Source organism: Polypterus senegalus, chromosome 8 (genome assembly GCF_016835505.1).
Source record: "Polypterus senegalus isolate Bchr_013 chromosome 8, ASM1683550v1, whole genome shotgun sequence".
Lineage (NCBI taxonomy): Eukaryota > Metazoa > Chordata > Cladistia > Polypteriformes > Polypteridae > Polypterus > Polypterus senegalus.
The window spans coordinates 60,187,514-60,207,167 of record NC_053161.1 but is presented as its reverse complement, the minus strand read 5'-3'; the positions used below and the strand labels follow the sequence as shown (position 1 = coordinate 60,207,167).

The 19,654-nt window shown below is 36.7% G+C and overlaps 1 protein-coding gene across 13 annotated transcripts in view; it reads left to right on the top strand.

Annotated features, from left to right (window-relative positions):
* The window catches only part of cadps2 (Ca++-dependent secretion activator 2), a 795,011-nt gene that overhangs the window by 12,448 nt on the left and 762,909 nt on the right, over window positions 1–19,654 (top strand). The window lies entirely within an intron of this gene.

Genomic DNA, 19,654 nt, shown 5'->3' with positions numbered 1-19,654 from the left:
TAGAGATCACTTCACTGACATGTAAGCATGTACAACTGTGTGACGCGCAGCACTCGCCGGCTACAACGTAACAACAATAATTTCCAGAACGTGCTGTTACGTTGTCATTCATTTTACCCACTGTCTTTCTTTCATTCATATGTTACGTAGGCAAGTACCTTTTATCTTCGGCAATCTCATTCTCTAACCAGGCCTCAGGAGCTAATCAGCGTAACACTGTCCACCACCCCTTTCGTTATTCCGGCACATTGTTGACATCCGTGAGTAACAACAATGTACTAAACTACGCATGCATGGAATTGGCGGACAAAGATCAAGATCTAAATGAAGATATCTTTAGTTAATTTAAAGTACAACAATTTGTTTAGTTGGAATGTCTGCGTTTTGAGGTGTGACTGGAATACTACAGTCTTCAGTAGTATAAGCCTGGAGGAGATTCTTAATGCAATGCCTATGTTTTAGCTGTCTCTCTACTGCCATCTAGTGCTTCTTCTAATTCATTCGCGGACAAACAAAGATCAAGACCCAAATGAAGATTATATATAGAGATGGTCAATGAATTTCTCTCTGTTTTTGTTGATGATTGCTGGGGTTGCATTGTGAACTTCCTACTTCTGGATTTGTTGAGCTAAAATCTGATTAGCTTTCTCTCCATGTTCATAGTAATGATGTTTTGATTTGAAAATGAGTTGTTCTATTTCTTTAGTTGTCAAACGTTTGAATTCTGAATGCAGAGCCTGTCTTTTCCTGTGAAGTGCTTCATTTGGACACATGACATGTTCTTGGTCTATTCTTGTAATTTCACTGATTAGCTCCGATACCTTTTTGGTTTCCAATTTACTTCTGTGGGAAAGATATGAGATAATCTGTTCTCTTAAAGCCTTCAGGGTTTCCCAGAGTATTCCTACAGACACCTCTGAGGATGTATTTGTCTATAAAAAAAATCAGTTTGCTTGGATGTATATTCTGTACAGTTCTCTTCTGCTAATAAAAGTGGGCTAAGTTGCTAGCTGCAAGATGAGTGTGTGGGACATAATGATTTTAGCTCCATGATCAAAGGGGCGTGGTTGAGATAACAATAGTGTCTTGCTTACAAGATTTAATCGTAGGCAAGAAATTGTTATCTACAAAGAAATAATCAATTTTTGATTAGCAGTGATGCACTGGTAAGTAGATGAAATATGCTGTTGAGTTTGGGTTTAGAAATCTCCAAGGGTCTGATAAGTTGTGATCAGTTGCAAACTGTGTAATTGTCTTTGCAGATTTAAAACACAATTTAAGTCCCCAGCCATTATAATTTTATGAGTGTTCACTCTGGGAATGGATGCATATATGTTTTGATTGAAGTCCCTGTCATCCACATTGGGTTCATATAAAAACATCCAATTTTTAATACAGGATAAGGGGTAAGCTTTTTGAGATGTGGTTGAGAAATTGGTCTTTCCTGTTAGGATTTAGCTGAAGTAAGTTTTCCTTCAGGGCAGCAGAGTGGCGCAGTGGATAGTAATTCTGCCTCAAGGATCCGCTGAACTGTGTTTGAATCATGTGCATGGTAATTAATTCTGTATAGATTGAATGTTCTTCCCATGTCTGTGTGTGTTTTCCTACAACATCCCCTAACATGAATGTGTTCATGAGCGGGCTTTGTGATGGACTGGTGCCCTGTCCAGGGATTGTTTCTGCTTTATAATTGATTAGAATGTTATGTTAAATTGCCTTCTTACAAGCTCTGATTCGCCCAAAGTAGGTGGTGTTCATGTCAGCACGTAATCTGCTTCCAGGAGCTTTTTTTTTATTGATGACCCATTAAAAGCAAGCCCTGCTAAGCTGATACTCTTTAAAGTGCATTTTTTCTATTTAAATCAATGGTCTGCATGTAGGCTGAGAGATAAGGAGTCATCCATGTAAAGCAGATGTGAGGTATTCCTACATAGCTGGAGTGTTTGTATTTAGACAGTAGCAGCATGGAAAAGCCATGCAGAATGAGACCCAACATTACCAATTATGATACAGGCAGTCATGATACAAATCAGATGTACGTTGTAGGTTTGACATCCTCAATGAGAAAGAATTGGATAATATGATTACCAATTAGTAGTGAAATTTCAGGAGTTGAGTGAACTGGGAAAAAACATTTATCGAGATTTGGGCATGGCAGTCAGATTAGATATTGAGGAAAAGCTGGAATGTACTGTAGCATATGATAAACTCTTCTGACCTATGGCCAATGGTTTATTTTGTCCCTAAGAATATTCCTGAAACTTGGATATAGAGCAAGTGCTTTTCTGCACTTATGTATATATTCATAAGTATGACCTTTAAGCTACTACTCTTAAAGCATGGAATCAGTTTACTTGAGTCAAATGTCATGATAATAGTGTTTATCAGACATCCAATTTCTTGTCCTACTGTTTTCCAGGAGAGCGCTGTATAGGTGTGCTAGAACATATCCTAACTCAAGGTCTGAACTAAGAACCAATTCTGATTGAAGCACCAATTCATTACATTCATGCACAAGCACATCATCTTTTCTGTTATGCTAATTTAATTTGACCAGTCTGCCCAACATCATGCATTTTGAATGTGAGAGGAAACAGAAGTTATCAGAAATGTCCCAAAAGAATCTTGGATGAGTATGCAAAGTCTGCATTAAAAATAGCCCACTTGACTATTGAAAGGTGATCTAAATGCTATGAAGTGCCAGCACTACCAGATTATTTACTCTGATGCTGTGTCAATAATATGTCTTTAATGCATTTCACAGTCTTTGGTCAAGTTGAAGCACAGGCGGTATAGCTGCATTCAGAGAAGGTTTATGAGACAAAACCCCTTCAAAGTCAAGGAACCTGACTCTGTATTAAATATTTTTTTCAGTTGAAAATATAACTGTAATTAGGATATAGATCTCTACAAAGCTGTTCTGTGATTTAAGATAAATCACGACTGCACATTGAACTCTAGCCATTTTTAATGTTTGAATTGTACAGTTTTGCTTTTTAATATTACTATTACTGTTTTTAAAGGGTGGCACTATGGTAAATTCTGTGTAAAAATTATGTTTAGATTTCTGCATTTGTTTTAGGTGCTGGAATGGATATATTGAACTTAAAATGTACATATTAAAAGACTTGTAGACGGGGTGGAATAATTCCTAGGGCTAGGCAGTTAATCAATACAAAAGATTTTTTTTCATTAATAGAGTAGTTGCTTTTCCAAATGGATTTAATGGAGTGCCACTATTTTTATTTATCAACTTATTTAGGTTATTTAAAAGTTGTAATAGTGTTAACACCATATAATAAAACCTTGTGGTCTTAATGTGTAGCTTTGGTTTCGTGATTTAATTCCAGCTTTGCGCGTAATTACTTAAATGCTTAACTAAAATCATCAGTTGGCTTGTTTTTAGACATTTAAATAGGACTGGTTCTCCTCAGTATTGTATAGGTAATATTGTCTTTGCTACCACACAGTGAGTGGAGAATGCTGACACTTTGGGGTCTGAGAGTATGGCTTTCTGCAGAGAAAGCAGCTTACAGAATTATCAGAGACTGTTGAATTAGACACCCATCTAGAAGACTGTCTGCATGACAATGTAATGGAAATGTCAGCCAGCAAGAACTGTATTATTATGCACACCATCTGCCTTTGCTCACCTCAATAGTTTCTGTCAGAACTGAGCATATTGAAATGTTATAGAACATGAACCTCTCCCCTTGAGTATGTCAGCAACTTATGTGCTGGACTGATTGGGGTATGTAACCCCTATTCTTCTCATTATTTGATTAGATTACAAATAAGGTTTCAGCAAGGTTGATAATTAGCAACTACTTATGGGTTTTGATCAAGATAATTAATATTTTGTTTAAGTAACTAAAACCTGCAGACGTAGAATTGTGCCATAGAAAGCATTGCTCACCTTTGTGTTCAAAGATCTTTTTTTTTTTTACCACTTTGCAATATTTAATTATAGAGTAGTCTGGCAAACACAGCGTCAAAAGTGTACATTGAAGAAATGGCATCATCTTGTGTAGGTGTAGTTATTCATTAAATTTATAATTCTGACCAGATCCTCATGTAATTTTGTAAAGAAAGTTTGCTGTAGTATGTTCCCTCTTTATGTCAATGGGAAAAAATGTGATTTGCATTCTGGAAATTTCCAACATGGTAGTCCATAAGTTTTTTTTACTCTTTCTAAACAGCTGAAAGGTTCTGCTAAATTGTTCATGTGACATTTGTATTTCCAAAAATGAACAGGATTCAGACTGAACAATACAAGTCTTTATCAACCATATATCAGCATAAAAATTTCATGTTACACATAATAACTTGCATCACAAAAATCTCTATCATGTATCCACGTGTTTCTAGTGTTTGGAATACTCAAATTTTGAAGTTGAAAACCCTGTTATCAGGCATAACACATGTCATTACAGTAGAGACCCATTAACTCACACAGGTTCACATCCAGATCTCTCAAGACAGTGTAAAAAATGGGAATGCACTTTAATAAGTGGTTAGTTTTGTAAACTGCAATGGGCTGTTTGCTTATAGGTTTTATAGTGCATAGGCCCAGGGCACTCAATAGGCGGACTCCGGTCCGCATCCGGACCCAAATACGGTTAAATCTGGACCGACGCCAAAACAAACATGCAAATTTAATCATAATCCAAATGAGTTTTCAATGAAGTGCACAATTGTGATTCCGCGCGATATATCTTTGAGGTTTCTACTCGGTTTGGCTGCTTCATCTATGTCCAATCACAGCAGCTGTAACAGTATCGTTATAGCAACGTTCCCACTACTCCCCGCCTCCCCAATACTCGCTCGCTCATTCTCAGCAGCCAGATTTATGTACCGGTCACGTGCTCTGGGTCAGGCCGGTGAACAGGCAGTCTCATCACTCGCGGGCAGTGCAAATTTCGATAACTGAATTTTTTTTTTTGCTGACTGAAAGTGAAGATGGCTGGCTCAAGACAGTACATTGATAAGAAAAGAAAAGTTGATTTTGAAAACCGTGGATTTAAGAGTGAGTGGACAGAAAAATATGCGTTCGGGCTCCCCGTGGGAAGCAGAAAACCAATGTGTTTAATCTGCAACGAGACGGTAGCAATAATCAAAAGTGGTAATGTGAAATGCCATTATGAAACCAAGCATGCACATTTCGAACAAAATTACCCGCAGAACTCAGAGGTAAGGAACATAAAAATAAACCAGCTGAAATCATCATATAAAGCTACAAGCAGTGTAATAGATCAGCCACACAACAGGAGCGGGCAACAGAAGCCTCACTAAGAGTAGCATGGGTCCTGGGAAAAAACAAGAAACCCTTCTCTGATGCTGAAGTAGTCAAAGAGTGTATGAGTGAAGTGGTGACTGTTCTGTTTCAAGGGACTCAAAAGGATGAAATAATCCAGAAAATCAACCAAATAACCTGTTCTGATTCCACTGCTGCAAGACGAACTGAAATACTCGCTGATGATTTGCTTGAACAACTTAGTTCTGCTATAAAAAAAGCCAAATTCATTTCATTGGCTGTGAATGAATCCACAGACATCACGGACAATGCACAACTCATGGTCTTTGTCAGATTTTTTGATGAAGAAAAGGGAGAATTTCATGAAGATGTTTTGGGTCTCGCAAACCTCCATGGACACACAAGGGGGGATGATATCTATGAAGCAGTGACACAGATGCTTCGAGACAGAGCGATAGACCTGAAGCATGTTGTTTCCATTGCTACTGATGGCGCACCATGTATGATTGGGAAAGAGAGGGGATTAGTGTCACGCTTGAGAACTCACCACCCTGACCTCATGGCATACCACTGCATAATTTACCAGATGGTTTTGTGTACCAGCCTTGGAGAAAGGTACTCAGAAGTCATGACAACAGTCATGAAACTAGTCAATTATCTGAGAGCATCCTCTGCTTTGCAACATCGTTTATTGCGCTTATTTCAAATAGAGGTGAATGCAACATTTGATGATTTGCTCCTTCACAACAATGTCCGGTGGCTTAGTAAAGGCAAGGTACTGGAGCATTTTTGGGCACTGCGGAAAGAGCTGGAGACATTTTTGTTAGATCAGAAGAGTGCAAAAGCCAAACCGTTTGTGGATTTCATGAAGAATGATGAGAAAATGGAAATTGTTGCTTTTCTAACGGACATTACTTCCCATCTTAATGACCTTAATATGAAGCTCCAAGGCAAAAACAGCACAGTGTGTGACCTCATGTTAGCTGTCCGTGCTTTCCAGAGGAAGCTGGAGGTGTTCAAATGTGACTTACAGCAGGACCTGCTTCACTTCCCAAGACTTTTGGAACAGACTGCAGGAAAACATCACCATCACAATTATGCTGAATTCCTGGACAAGCTGATTAAAAATTTCCAAACTCGCTTTGAAGATTTCCCTTTGGGAAAACAAGTCTTGCTGTGCATCGAAAATCCATTTCTTGTCAAAAATATTGCAGAATTCTCAAATGAAGCCACAAAAGTCTTCCAAAGGGCCAGTGCTGCTTCTCTGCAAACAGAGTTAATTGAGCTACAAGAAAACCTAGCACTGCAGGAATCTCACTGTGACCTTGTCACCTTCTGGACAAAGATGGTTACTGCAGCAGGTGTTCCTCTCCTGCAGTAAATGGCCCTTCAAATTCTTACAATGTTTCCCTCAACGTACTGCTGTGAATCTGCCTTTTCCACTATGAACATGGTGAAAAACACATACCGCCACACCCTCACCAATGAACATTTACATCAGTGTCTCCGCCTTGCCCTCACACCTTTTATGCCCAAGTTCAAACAACTGGTGGCACAAAGAAGGTGTCACCTTTCACACTAAAAGGCCTACCATGTCATTTTTTTGTGTATAGTTCTAAAGTTTGGGGATTGCCTTTTTTTGGAGTTCTCTATTTGGAATTTGACCGTCACTTTTCCGGACCTCAGACTGAATGGAAATTTAGTAAGTGGACCTTTCAAATTTATATTTGAGTAGCCCTGCCATAGGCTAATTATTGCCAAGGTTATAAAGTAAAACAGTACTTGTATTCAAATATTATTTAATAATGATAATGTTGAATATAAATATATTTATATAGCGCTTTTATCACTGCTTAAAGTGCTTTTCAAAGTGAGTGGGGAGCAACTTCAACCACAACTAATTTGTAGCATCCACCTGGATGATGTTACAGCAGCCATTTTTGTGTTAGTATGTTTACCACACAGCTATTAGATGGTGAAGTGGTGTGAGAGAGAGACACTTAGAGGCCAGGGGCCTCATGCATAATGCATTGCGTAGAATTCACACTATAACATGATGTAAGCACAAAAGTCGAAATGTGCTTATGCACAGAAAAATCCAGATGCAGGAATCTGTGCGTACTCCAACTTCCGCGTTCTTCCGCTACATAAATCCTGGTCAGCGTGAAAAGTAACGCTCATGCACGTGTGTGCTGTCCCGCCCAGATTCCTCCCAGAATTACGCCTCTTTGAATATGCATATCAATATAAAGAGCCCTTAAGCTCAGCCTTCTGTGAAAAGACAATGGGAAAATATAAGAATTTCAGAGAATACCAAGTGGAGGCAAAGGAAAAACATACTATTTGTTGTTTTAAACCATGGTATAATCAACAAAAGGAAGTTGATCGAGTAACATAGTGTGTTGGAGAAACTTGAAAGCTCAAGTTCACAAAGTCACACAGTGCCGGAAATAAAAAAGAAGTTGTCAGATATCAAAGTCGCTGTGAAAAGGCGAGTCGTAGTCCACCATCTCAGTGTCATATGAAAGCTTATTAGGGTACAGAGGAAAAAAAGGCACACAGTGGGGGAAAAAGCACAAAATGTCAACTTCACTCTCGAAATTTCCACTTTAATCATGTAGTTTATTTTGTCATTAAAGTAGAACATCATAAACTTCATCTTAAAATCGTTTAATTAACCAGTTTCTCAAATTATGTCATAACTAGCAAAATACCCGCGCTTCGCAGCGGAGAAGTAGTGTGTTAAAGAAGCAATGAAAAAGAAAAGGAAAAATTTTGAAAATAACGTAACATGATTGTCAATGTAATTGTTTTGTCACTGTTGTGAGTGATGAGTGTATATATATATATATATATATATATATATTTATACACACATAAACATATATATATATATATATATATATATACACATACACACACACATATATAAACATATATATACATATACATACATATCTACATATATACACACACAGCTATTTCGTATCAGTGCAATACGCTGTTTGTTAAAACGATTGACTCCCGCTCTTACGTGCAATAACAAATCAAATCATTCAGTTGTCTTTGCTCATATGTCATTTTAGAGCTGGACGCCTGGCATCTTTTTTGGCCACGAGTTCGTTTCTGTTTGGTGTGAGGTTCTGTGTTGTGGAGATTCTCAGGATGGATTGCAGGTGCTCATCAGTGAGGCGACTCCTGTGTGCTGTTTTGTTAGTCTTTATCACTGAGAAGAGCTTCTCACACAGATATGTGCTACCAAACATGCACAAGGTTCGAGCCGCATGTAGACGGACATTTTTTGTTCTTCAAAGTCACCAAAGCACCGTGCAAACTCAGTGCGCAATAAGTATAGCTTCGCAATAACTTGCAGCATCATAAAGTAGACTTGATTAATGCGGTAAGTGTTCGGCAAGGCAGCTGAAGCGCTGCATTATGGGATCTGTAGTTTATTGTGTTACCAGCGCTTCATATACCCGGGCCATTAATAACAATAATACAGTATATAAAATGATCTCGGGCGGATATAATTACATGCCGGGCGGATGTGGCCCGCCCTTGAGTTTGACACATATGGACTAAATAGAACTTGAAAAGATATATTTTTTCAAATGTGATCGCGCAATTCAGATAGAGTTGACGCAAGCACTACAGCCTGCATGCCTCAATGAGTCATCCTCCCCTCGCTCTTACTTTTTTACCGTTCATCTAATGAATACACTGAGTATGGCTTTACCAAAACAATCATTGATGGCGAATAAAGTATCCATTATTCGAGTATGTAGAGCGGGATATATATATATACATATATATATACCCGTATCGCAGCGAGAAGTAGTGTGTTAAAAAGGTAGAAAAGAAAAGGGAACATTTTAAAAATAACGTAACATGACTGTCAATATACAGTATTTGTTTTGTGAGTGTTACTGAGTGTTGCTGTCATCAAGGATTTGATTATCATTATTTCTTTCAATCAGGTTCGTATTTGTAGGATGTGTTGTGTTCAAGTTACATTCCGTGTTTGTCAATCGTTGTAAAGATGACAGGTTTCATTCATCGATTCGTTTCTTACTGCATCAATAAACAGCTCGTCTTCTTCTTTATCTGAGACCTGACACACTGCATGCACGGGTTTTTTACACTGTCTTCCTTTAGCGGGACATTGACTTTTCCACCGTGTGCTTTGTTTCCACAGTAGCTGCATTTATGAATATGCTTATCAGACGCTTCATATTTTTGCTGCCTTTTCAATTGTGTAATTCGGTTTTGTTCAGCTCTTTGGAACTGTTGCTTTTTATCTGTGCACTGCGTCAGTTCACGTGAGCCACTCGGTGTACTTGCATCGAAGGTTCCCAGCTGTGCTGGTGCCATCTCGTGCTATGTCCATAGCTTTATTTAATGTTACCTTAGTCTTGGCACTTAAAACTTTCTCTTGCAGTTTCGCTGAGTTTGTGTCAAACACCACCCTGACCATCTCATCTTCCTCTCCATAAGCACAGTCCTTCACCCGTGAATATTTACCCGTGGCAGTTTGCTATTGGATTGCTGCTGACGGACGGCCTTATATGGGCAGGCACTAAATTACAAACGCCAGCGCAGCCTGTCTATGAACTTAATTTAAAGTGTAGGTTTACATCGTGCTTTGTTTCCGAAGTAGCAGAACTCATGAATATGGTTGTATATGTCACTTTCGCTTCGCTTCTTATTGTTTCGCTGCCTTCTCAATTATATAATGCATGTTTTCTTGAGCGCTTTTTTGAGGTCTTCCTGGTTTTCTATGTACTGCGTGATTACGTGGGAGGCGTGATGATGTCACACGAAACTCCACCCCCACGGCGTTGAAGCTCATCTCCATTACAGTAAATGGAGAAAAACTGCTTCCAGTTATGACCATTACGCGTAGAATTTTGATATAAAACCTGCCCAACTTTTGTAAGGAAGCTGTAAGGAATGAACCTGCCAAATTTCAGCCTTCCACCCACACGGGAAGTTGGAGAATTAGTGATGAGTGAGTGAGTGAGTGAGTGAGTGAGGGCTTTGCCTTTTATTAGTATAGATTAAAGTAGCACGTTAAATGCTTTGTTTTGCATGTGATCTTCTATGTGCTCTATGTGTGTGAATCACTACGTGCTTCTTAAACCGGCTGTCTTCCTCCGACATGACACAGAATCCATTACATTTGTGATATTACAGCTCTCTGAATAATTAAAATACTGAGATGTATACGTGATATTTTCATAATGATAGAAGTTAAAGCGCGTTATTAAATATGGGTTTCACGGTGCAGTGATTGTGCCTGACCTTCGATGAAATTATTTATTGCAGCAGTACTCATGGGCGGCTCTAGGCTTGTGGCGGCCCTGGTCAGAGAAAGAATCGGTGGCCCCTTCGCCCGCCACTGTCAATTTGGTATCTTATGCACGGTGGATGGCCACGTCTGTTGCGGACACTGCATAGCCACCTTGTGCTCATGACACAAGTGTTTAACTTTTGTCGAAATTTGTGTTTGCCTTTTTAGCTGTCGTTATTTTCTCTTTCTGTGTTATATTCAATATATATTGTCATGGCTGCCCCTGCAGTCCTTGCTTTTCTTTCTCTAAGTAACCGATCGCCACACAATCAGCTCTCTAATAGACGTTAAGCCATCTGTAAGCTTAGAGCCTCGATTCTTTAAAACGTTTAAGGAATATTGAAATATCTTCGTAGTACATGTTTAATTATTCTGTCCTTTACGCCAGTGCCAGTGAAGAATAAAGATTATTTAAATGAAGTTAAAGTTTTATCTGTATAATATAATAAACATATTTTGCTGCATTTCATCTTAAAAATGATATCGTCATCATATGTAAATACGTGCTTTATATAGTGGCTCAGGTTGTGCAATATTATAACTGTAGTGCAAGTTTACAATGAGGTCATTCTACTAATAAGTACAGAAAGTTCTACAAGGAGCACTTGATTGAGTGTGTTTATAGTTCTTGGGATAAAACTGTTTCTGAACCGCAAGGTCCATACAGGAAAGGCTTTGAAATGTTTTGCCGTGGCTGAGACATCATGTGCTTGATGCTGTATACCGTTAATTCTCTTTCTGATCAGCTGCTGCTGTGATTCACACTCGGATACAGTGATATAAATACTCCGAATGGTGCAGTGAGAGTAATATGGAAAAAGATGATCCGATGTGGCAACTCCTAATGGGAGCAGCTGAAAGAAGAAGAAGAAGAAGAAGAAAAAGAAGGTGCAGTGAGAGTAACAACGCTAAAGCAGTTATGGTATTTGGAATACTATTCCTATTCCCTGGACCATTATATTGTTATGTGTTAATTACAATCAGATGCATTACACTAATAAACAATATGCGATTAATTTCTGTGTATTTATAAAGCCGCGTCAGGAAAGGAAAGGATAACCACACAGGAACAGTAGCACTGCTTTAATGCTGGGTGCTGCCAGTCTGCAAAACTGAGCGGAGAACTTGCGTAAGACAGGGTATGAGGTACCGAGGAAATGTGCGTGGCTTTACGCCAAGTTTAAGTTTTATACATCACGATTTGAATGTGGAAACGTTCTTACGCAACCTTTCTGTGTGTATGCATCATTTATGCATGAGGCCCCTGATGATTAAGTGGCCAGAGTGACTAGTCCATGGATGGAAATTTAGCCTGGACATTGGTATATACCCTGCTTTTTACAAAGGATGCCCTGGATCTTTTATGACCACAGAAAGTCAGGACCTTAGTTTTACGTCTCATCTAAACCAAAGCACACTTTTTACAGCACAGTGTCCCCATTACTGCACTGGGGAATTGGGATCCACATTCATACCACATGGCAAGCACCCCCTGCTGGCCGCACCAACACCTCTTTTGTAGCCGATTGAGCTCTGAGAAGGACTTGCCTGCGTTCAATGGAAATAACAAGATGTTCTCGTAGTCGGTTCTTATCCTGAATTAAAATGCTTAAGTTGCTTTAACTCTTCGAGTTATGACAGAGGTTGTTCATTTTGAAAACATGGTTAAGTACATTATTTAACTCCTACTAAAAAAAAAGTAAAAAAAAAATGTAATTGTGATTAGGTCTGTGCGATATGACCAAAATCTTATATCCCGATATTTCATTTCATATCCCGATATCACGATATAGTACATTTTCTTTGTATTCAGTGAATAGTTTATATAATCACCACTCCTTTTTTCATTTAAATTAAAAAAATCAAAAATGAGAAGTACTCAACTTGTAATTATTTCTGTTCTTTTATTTAGAACATTTGAGCAAATGTTTGACTTAGAATGTAAACATAAAATGTTAATGTATCATATATAAAACACTTTTCAAAAACAAATTACTAAAGGCCCAATATAAAATACTGCTATATAAAATGCCTGACATAAACAAAATGTGAACTGTAGCAGCAATAACTCTCACAACATATATTAAATATAAAAGGATCAAAGCACTAACAACTAAACTATATAAGGCCAATAAACCCTTTAAACAAAATAAATACAAGTCTAACATTAACTGTCAAAACCAAATGTAAACATTGTACTTCAAACTGTAGCAGCAATAAGGCTTATGACAAAAATATATTAAATATATAATATTAAATATATTTTTTAGGCTACATTCTAGTAAAATGTTAATTTGCACATCGTAGTGTGGCAAATCTCCGTTAATGAGTTACAGCTGATCGCCCCATGCGTGGGACTGGACGGCGCTAACGTGTTGATGCCGTCCAGCACCAAGCACGGGCAATCCTGATAACTCGTTAACGGAGATTTGCCGTGTTAATGCAGTTGTGGCATAAACGTAATTTTAACAAGATTAACGCTGACAGCAAACGCTGCAGGGAAAATTATGCCTTAAGCAAATTGTTTTGGTAGCAATTAATCTTCCAAGCTTTTAACATGCTCGTTTAAATAGTACCTTTACAACTGTAATATCCTACGTGGCCTGCCTCTCAGTTGTAAACTCTCTGCATGCTCGCTCACGTGCTTTTTGCGGAGGTGGTAGAAGAGGTTTGTCGTGTTGGAATCTGTGGTAGCGATCGGTTTGCAGCATAATTTGCACAGTACCGTTTTCTGGTCCGTGTCAGACTTTTCAAATCCAAACCATCTCCATACTACAGAGGTAGCCCCTCGTTTAGGAACAAGGTCCTTCTGTGTGGAGCTACCTGGTGTTGCCTCGTCTTCATCAGCCATGCTAGTGTGTCTGCATCCACGTGGTGGCCATCAAAACAATGAAAAAAACATTGCCGTAAACAGTTTATTTTGCGACACCACGAAACAAACGATAGCGTAATGTGCAGCGATAGACGTTTTCATATTGTCATCCGATATATATCGTTATATCGAACAGCCCTAATTGTGATATAAAAATAAAGAAAGTGTTATTTAAGCCACAATATATTTAAACCAAGAAACTTCAAGTTTCAAGGACCATTTCATATATCACAGTTAAAGAAATTGTGCTGAATGAAACCTAATAGTAAGCAATGGAATGCCTACCAAAACAGCTTTGTTTTTAGAAGTTTGGGTAGAAAGTGCAGAAACTGTTTTTTCAGCATTACTTATTCTTCTAATTTTCTCTCTAAAAAAGAGAATAGTAAAGAGGTAATGAAGATGTAAAATTGCTGCAACAGTTGGAAAAAATTGAGTTTAATCTGCTAAAGCATGGCATATATTGTAGAACAGCAATGTTAGTCCCTGTGGAGTAAATGTTTTTTCCAGTTTCTTAGTATAACACTTCTCTAAATCGCTGAGATATAGGGGATGGTCTCTGGTTGTCCTAGCTGAGTTGAATTATGCAATTAGTGAATATAAAGATGGATATACTGAGTTTTGTATTGAGGGAGGAAGTTTTATCTAGGATAAATTCAGATTGGCTGGTACATGGGTGAGGGTGTACTAATATTCCAAGGGCCTTGGCCTCAAACAGGTTTAAGTACTGATGTGCCAAAGAGCTTTAGAAGCTAAGACTTGTATTCTAAAAAAAACCTGTTGCCTGGCTAAATGTCTCTCTTAGCTTTGGTCTAAACCTATAGGTAGATTTTTTTTTAGGTGAGACTGGTTAGGTGAATGTAGTATAATATATTAAACTATTAGTCTTTTTTGTTCATTGACTGAGGAAAGTATTTCTTCTAAAGTGGTTTTCTGATGGATATGTGTGATTCTAGGTTTAAAGGTACTCCTTACATTGACTTATTGTTATTTGCCCTGTAAACCTTGTTTTGACTTTTGATATTACTTGTTTATCTGCTGATTTGTTGATTAGCAATGTCTCTTATATATGAGGTAGTTTAAGGGAAAAGGTATTTTTGCAGTAATTTTATGTTTCTAATAGAGCAATTCTGATAATGCTAAAGTATTATGTACATACAAGTCTCTAAATGTCTCTACTATGCTCATGTCAGAAACTAACATGCTCAATATTTCAATGATAGGGGAAATGTGATTTGCTTTAATGATGTAAATTCAAAATGCCATATGTACTGTCACCAAATTTTAATGAGTTTTGAATTAAACGATTTTTACTGTTAAGTGACAATTTGTTTATAAAGGACCAAATTAGAGAGAATGTAGAAAGGAAAAAAATATTAGACTCTCTTTTCAAGCTAACTCATGCTTGTATAGGCTAAGAGATATACAATTAAACCTTGAATACTCTTGCCTGAGAACATGCTACCCAATATGTTCCAAATCCATTTAGTACCAAACATCTTCAGTCTTGCATCTTTGAAAGAGTTATTTTTCCCCAACCAAGACCAATGCTTATTCCAAAAAATTAAAGATGTCTCTGCATCTAAATCTGTAAATAAGGTTTTTATTATAAGAACAAGACTAAATTAAAAAATACAAAAAATAGTTTTTAAAACTATTATCTACCAACAGTAATAAAGCTGTGCATAATGGAGTTGATTTGTATACAATTGAGTTTGAACAGGTCTTTGAAAGGTTGAGTAACTGTGGCTCCTAAATAGCAAGTTTAATATATAAATTGACAAAAATAGTAATGAGATTGTTTCACTGGCATTTATCTTGAGCACAATAATCTGTTTTTCAATTACATATTTAATTGAAGAGTTCGGGATAGAGAGGGAGTTACATATAATCTGTTTACAAGACAAACTTTTGTACTTTTACACAGAAACGATGTAACCTCTTAACATTTACACAAACAAGTAGATAGTGGTTCAGTACCAAGTGGAAAGGGTTGAGATTAAAAAGGGGACATCCTATTTAGACACCACAATATAGAGAAACAAGCTAGTTTTATATTATTTGTGCAAACCAAGTCATACAAATAAAATGTAATAGTTTAATCCACATGTTAGTGAATGTCTGGAAAACAGGGACATTACCAAAAGCACTTATAATTTTGACAAAAGTAATGATTCTGTTTATATCTGTGTGAGAATTTTAAATTGCGCATAAAACCATTCCAATTAAATACCAGAATAGTAATTATTCTGTATTTTGAATAAGAATTAGTTTTTAGATTTATATTAATGCGCCCTTGTGGTGTTACATATGTTTTAAAGAACAGGTTATTCAGCTTAGTGTAGTTTGTGATCTCCTTATTCAAATGAGTCTAAAATAATGTAAAGTTGAGAGATGAGAGTCACCAGGGTTCTTCCTATAATGACATTGTTAGGTAATGTTTAAAGCATTTGGTGGATGTTATTCTAAAAGTCAAAGCTTATATGAGGTAAACAAGAAGCCTATTGTGGGATATTATTCTTTAGCTGCATTGACAGCAAAAAATCCATATGGGAGAGATTCTATTACATGTTTGTTTTGTACACTGAAGTACGTGACAAGTATAATCTGGGGTGTACAGTATTTCTTCCAGAGGAACATTTCAGAACCTTATCAATACTGTTTCAAAATGACTTTGCAGATCACATGGTCAAGATCCTCCCTTCCAGCATTGATTTAGTTTGACATGGATGTGATTTTATTGTGGATAAATAGGTGACAGAGTTTTGTGGAATACTGCACATATAATAGAAAAAGTATTGATTATAAATATACTAATAATATAAATATAATAATAATAATGTCTTATGAAAAAAATTAGTATTCCAGACGACTTGACATTTTCCACAAACAATATACAGAAATAATTAAAAAAAGAGGTTGCTGGCTTACACAGTGTGCTTTATAAGTGATGTACATATCAAGAGATTCTATGCTTAAGATGTGCAATTTACATGTGAGGCCACTCGAGAAGTCTGTGTACAATTTTAGGTCTCAGTATTACCAGAAAGACACAACTACATTCATAGAAACCTAGGGAAGGGATATTAGCTTTGTGAAATGTTGAATGGAATTAATTCTATTAAACTTTAAACAAACACAATAAGAGAACATATTTTCTTATTTAATTCTATTATAAAGTGTATGCCACACTCTTAACTTAAAAATTAGTTCTTCAACAGTAGTATTGGGTTACTGATGCAAGATCTGTAAGGTTAATATTTAACTAATATAGAAAGGAGATAACTTTGACTATGTCGAACAGATTACTTTACATCTCCTATTCTTGTCAAAGTTTCATTTTATGCTTTTAGACAATTACAGAAGAAAGAAACCTGTTTTCAATAATCAAACATTTGTCTAATTTGACAAAAATTTTTGGAATGATATTTATACATTCTTTTTTAACAAAATCATCACCCAAGTACCAACCTCATCTTTATAATATCTCACAATCTGCCCTTTTTCATTGTGGCTTGATTTTATTTAACAATTAATGTTTAGTAAAATCGGAAAATGAATATATTTGCAGTTTGACATTGCTATGGTTTGTTGAATTACACAAAATTAATACTCTGTATTTTTAGAGGGCAAATAAATGATTTACTACATGAACATGATTTTTAGGGCTTCCCGCCACTTATCTGAAAAATCACTATATTTAAGCTAACAAAATATATTTCTTGTATGGCTAATAAAGGAAGACGTTATCCTCAAATGGCATGTCCTTCAGCTTGCATAATGAAAGTCAAGCATACAGAATATCGCCACAAAGGACTTTTCAAAGCACTTGAACTATAGTCCATATCAACAAGAAACTAATGCAAAAGGAGTTAAATACTAGGAAAAGCATACAGAAGTTTATGCTGTTGTACATTATTTGTTCTTTTTTCCATAAACACACTTGATAATTAATGTATAGTGCGAGAAAGAAGAGTGGGTTTTAGTAGCAAACATTAATCCACTTATGTCTCTTCAGGAGACACAAAGCTAAATGTTCTTTAACCAGCTATAGTTCCTGACTGAAGGGTCTTTTTGTAACAGAGGACACAAGATGTACATTTTACATTTGGCAATTTATCATACTGTAGATAATTTCATTTTTGCAAAGTCCTGCTGCTAGCATAATTTATAAACTTCAAATGTTTAAATGCATATATTGTTTGAATATGCTAATGATAAAATGCTCCAAAATGAATTTTATACTCCAGTATTGAAAATAATGTACTAAATTACTAAATAAAAGATGTTACACTAGTTGGTACAGCATTTTAATACATCTGGGTCCTCTTTAATATTGCATATTTTACTGTTTGTGTTTGAATGATAGCAACACACAGTCTTGACATATACCTACCTACCTACTCGCTTCAGAAACTAAACACAGGCTTTCCAGGAAAGGCTGAAGAGTGTGATAGTAACTGAAACATACTGTTTAGTCTGCTTTGGAAAATGGGGACAATTTCCATAATCTTCCAGTCTTGAAAGTCTGTTACTTGCAGTATTGATGACGCATTTTAAATAAAACCACAGTATTCAGTGCTTTCCTCATTTCTGTATTCGCCTCCTTTACCCTTGCAGCCTTGCCACTGCTGAGGTTCTGAAACACTGCAGCAAGTTCACGCAGATGCTTTGGTCAGTGCATTCTCAAAGAAGAGTGTGGTCATTGCATTTAGAATTTCAGAAATGCTCTTTAAAACCTCTCTACAATATCACTCCTAAATGTAAATGTTCCTTTCATTATTGATCCAGCATTTGCTGTGCCTAAACCTTATCTTCTTGAGTTGATGATTGGTTAACAGAACCTCTTCCTCACTCTATGAAAGTCTTTAGTTATATTCTGACAAAACTTCTTCTACACTTTAACATTAAATGTGGTCAGCTTTGTTGCTATTGCTGTTTTTGCAATACTATGGACTATCAATAAAATTTAAAGATTCAAATATAAAATTTTAATAAAAAGCCTCCATGGGTTCAAAGAGTGATTTCAAGGACTTCTGCCATGATAGGTACTAATCACCTGTATTTAAGAAATCCAGGATGCTCTGAATAATTGCTAGGTCTATATGTGTAAATGGGCAAATTCTTCTTGTCTACAACTTACATTTTTTGAAGTGACACACCCCACTCACCAGTTTAAACCCCAACTCTTATTTCCACTAAACCTAGGGCCTATGCTGTAGAGCAATATCATAGTTGTAGTGAGATTACCCTCCATTGAGGCCTGGCTGCAGAAGTCATGTTGTGTTAAGAAATTAGGCTATGCACAGTCTTTTATAAACCTTCTACACCTACACTGTTTGGTGCATTTTTGACAAAGTTAAAAGTCGCTAATTTATCTAGTTTCACAGTTAGATAAACTGAGCAAAGCTTTTAATAAAATATGTTTAATCTTGGCACTATGGAGCCATTTCTGGACAAAGGCAGAACTGTAACAACAATTGTGTAAAGTGCAACAGGAGCTTCCACCTGCAGCTAAAGTCATTCATGTACTGAAGTAGCATTTCTCATGTGTTCTAATGTGGTAGCGCGGTGGTAGCCAAGGACATGGTGTTACCTCACAACAGCTTAATGTCAGACACAAAAGGAATTCAACAAGGATTTAACTTTTAACCTTTTTTGTCTCAATGTACATGATTGCACTTGGACTTTTTTCAGTGGTTTGGACTGGATTATCATTTTTATATGTATTTCTTTTATTGTTAAAGTAGATACTGCAATAAAACAGAACTCGTAACTGACACTGAAATGCAGCTTAATAACATGAATTTCTTGTTTTTAACCCTAGGTGACACTGTCATACTTTGGTGAATTTTTAATTTCATCCCATTCTTACTCAACCTTCATAAAACACTTGAAGAACGTTTATGTCCACTTACCCAACATTTTAAGCATACACTCTCTCACCTATCATATTCTGTTACTGTGAAGCTTTATTTCTTTCATCACATCCCAAACTGATTCTCTAATGGCAGATGACTCTTCTAATCTGTTAGTCTTGGCACCAGCTGCTTCAGACCTCAGCTGAAGAGTCTTTACTCAGACTTGTGGCAGTCTGCAAATAACACCTGTTTTGTTCAGTTTTTAATGGCTACCGGTGCCTTCTAGGAATGAATACAAAATTCTCTTGTTAACTTTTAAA